The 3439-nt window shown below is 41.6% G+C and overlaps 1 non-coding gene across 1 annotated transcript; it reads right to left on the bottom strand.

Annotated features, from left to right (window-relative positions):
- Positions 1 to 1578: 1578 nt before the first annotated feature.
- Positions 1579 to 1685, bottom strand: LOC136225259 (small nucleolar RNA R71). Its single transcript, XR_010686984.1, has one exon. It is a non-coding gene; the product is annotated as a small nucleolar RNA R71 (small nucleolar RNA).
- Positions 1686 to 3439: the final 1754 nt, after the last annotated feature.

Here is a 3439-nt window from a genome sequence, read left to right as displayed (position 1 = left end):
TCTTCTTTTTGCCTTTTTGTTATTCTCTCTCTCTCTTTTTCCTTGTATTCAATTTTACTATTTTACTTCCATTGTAACAGTTCTTAGCTTAGGGGGAAGATTGATATAGGAGAGTCCTCTCCCGATTTGTAATCAGAATCAGACGAAATCGGGTTTTATATTCCTAATTCCTTATTCTATCTCTTGCTCTTTGCTTATTTGAATTAATGATGATTCAGGCTTATAATGCATGTTATAATTGCTTTTTTAATTTAACTATGAACTAATCCTCATCCAATCTGGGATGGGGATGAATTGATTGCGTGACCATGTATGATTAGGGATTTAGTTTACTGGATTGTTTCCAATTGATTAGATTATGTGAGCTTAATGTCTAGATTTTTCAGAGATAGGATGATTGCTAGAATGAGATTCGATGATGATCAACTAGCCTGACATAGCAGAACCTAATGCCTTGGGTCTGACAAATTTAGGATTGCAGATAGGTAGATACCTGACCAAGGAATTACCTAATCCGAATTAGCATAATCTGACCTCGCTAGAGACCACTAGGAGTGCGGGCTAGTGGCTGGGCTACGGCTTTAGCCTTAACCACCACAGACCCTAATGCTTTGCATGCCCTAGGTTATATGCCTAGTCAAGCCGTCAACCAAATGCATATGAATAGACTACAGGAGACTGACAATCTCCACGTGGTTAATTAGGTGGTTACCGTTAATTATCATTATGATATGAAACTAAATCCCAATAAATCATATATGGGATCCAATTAAGGGAATCCCCATCTTAGATTGTGCCATCAATTAATTCGAATTCTTCCCTGCCAAACGTTTTTATCTTTTATTTTAGAAAATTTGCCTCTTTAATCACTCCACCACATATTTAACCTTCCGAACAATTGTGTTCCTACCTTGGGCCGACTAGTTGTGATAAATAGTCCTTGTGGTTTGATCATGTGCTTAGCACTGTATTACTTGCTGCGATAGAATACACTTGTCCTATTAACCGCTATATATTTTACGAGCATCAAGTTTTTGGCGCCGTTGCCGGGGACTATTTTTGTTTATAACTAGTTTACTTTTGGTGATAGGTTTATATAATTGTTTGGAATTCCAAGAACCGAGGTTCTGGGAATTACTCATCATTGCATTTTGATTCTTAAGCTGATATTGTTCTTGCAGGACGTAAAAGGGTGACACAATGGCCGAAGATCCGTCGGTCATGGAGCTGTTGAGGGCAAAGCGGCCTATAAGCACCTCTGGCATCCTCGATCCGACAATAATAGCAATGCCATTTGAAATCAGACCAACAATGATTCAGATGATCCAGAACTCGGGACAGTTCGGTGGGGATTACTACGAAGATCCTAACTCACATCTTGACAAATTCATGGAATACTGCAGCACTTTCAAGTGTGAAGACGTCACATCTGAACAGATCTTCCAGAAGCTGTTTAGATTTTCTTTGAAAGAAGAAGCTGCAGAATGGCTACAATCCATTGAGCCATGGTCTCTCACTGACTGGGACACTACAGTATCATCGTTTCTAGCAAAGTACTTCCCTCCGTCAAAGACTGCACAATTCAGAAGCGACATCACCTCGTTTAGGCAGTCCGACGGTGAGAACTTGCATCTAGCCTAGGAGAGGTTCCAGAAGTTGTTAAGACGGTGCCCCCACCATGGTTACCAGCGGTACCAACTTGTTGACATGTTCTACTCATGAATATCTCCTGTCAGCCGTGCCTTTCTGGATGCAGCAGCGGGAGGAAATCTATTCAACAAGACTGCAATTCAAGCATATAATCTGATGAAAGAATTAGCTGAACGAAGCGCATGTTGGCAAGTTGAGAAGTGATAGGGGTCAAAAACCCCTATCTTTGGGTATGGTTTTAGGACGGTTTTTAGGTTTATTTGGCTAATAAGCGAGCAATTCTCGTATTTAAATGCTTTTGTGTGAGTTAGTTAGAAATTGAGAACATTCTATTTACTTTTCGTCGTTTAGGCTTGTTTTGTAATCAATTTAGGCAAATATGGCCGAAATAGCATGCGTATTAGAATTCCGTTATCTTTTAAAGCTAATTGGTCCGTCAAAAGTCGCACCAAACGAAGCGTTTGCTCAAAATAAGCGATTGGCGGATCAATTTGGCTTTTGGACTAATGTTTTCCGGAGTTTTTATGCGTGTGCAGGTGTGAAGTCGGACGAAAAAGGTCACGGAACTCATCGAGCTTGGATCGAGCGCGCTTCGGGCGAAAACGCTCGGCGAGCAGGGCCCCCCCGGGCCATTTCTGCTCACCGAGCAGGCCGCCAGAGGCCTGCTCGGCGAGCAAGAGCCTGCTCGACGAGCAGGCCACCAGGCGCCTGCTCGGCGAGCAGGGGGCTACTCGGCGCGAGCAGCCCTGCTCGCCGAGCAGCCTTTTCTGCTCGGCGAGCAGCCCTGCGGGAATTGGTCAAAAAGACCAATTCCGCCCCCACGAAGCCACGTTCGGCCCCACGTCTTCCTACACCAACAAGGACACGAAAATAGGTCAAAACGAGGCCCGAGACGCGTCTATAAATAGGAATTTTCAATTGTAAATTAGATATCTTTTACTTTTGTAATTAGCTTAGCTTCCACCTTGAGAAATCCTCTCCACCTCCTCCATAACCTTCAAACCTCCATTGAAGATACCTCCGAAGCTCCGTTCACCGAGGATTACTCAAGCTCCATCCTTAAATCCTAGAAAGACGCCTGCATTGGTAGACAGGTTCCCTGAAAGGGATTTTTCTTCTTTTATATTCTGTCTAGCCTCTGATACATGCTATGAATTCTAGGTTTATTGTAACTTCGTGACAATTCCTTCATCTTTGATATATAATATAGATTTTGTTCATTCAATTGTTTTGATGTTTTAATCTTTGTCTTACGATTTGTCTGATTGGTTTAACTCATTCGATAATCCCAAAATTAGGTTGGCACATATTGCGAGCTGAATCTGACCTAGTCAGTGCCTATAGGATTGACGACCCTATAGAAGATTAAGCCCAAATTACTGAGCCTTACAGCTAGTTTCGGCCTTACAAGGGAATCACAAACTAGGGACTTTAGGAGGATAGGTCGGGTTAATCGCCTTGGACATAAGCGACTTAGTTTCAATTCAATTGCTTAAACACTCTATCATTGTTATCATCGTATTCCTTCATGTTCATTCAGTTAATTGCTTTGGTAAAAGATCAATTAGGGGTAGAGTAATTTAGTTAGGGTTAGAATAACTTAGCTAGAATTAGATAACTTAGTTAGAATTAGATAACTTAACTAGGATTAGCATAATTCAACCTAGGAGTAGATTAATTAAACAAACCAAACTCAAAACCCCCCTAAGCCTAGATAACATCCGAGATCGAGTAGCTTGATACTTGCAGAAATAAATCCTGTGGACGATAACCTGGACTTAAACCAGAA

Source organism: Euphorbia lathyris, chromosome 3, assembly GCF_963576675.1.
Source record: "Euphorbia lathyris chromosome 3, ddEupLath1.1, whole genome shotgun sequence".
In the NCBI taxonomy this organism is placed as follows: Eukaryota; Viridiplantae; Streptophyta; class Magnoliopsida; order Malpighiales; family Euphorbiaceae; genus Euphorbia; species Euphorbia lathyris.
This window is presented reverse-complemented; position numbering and strand designations above follow the sequence as displayed.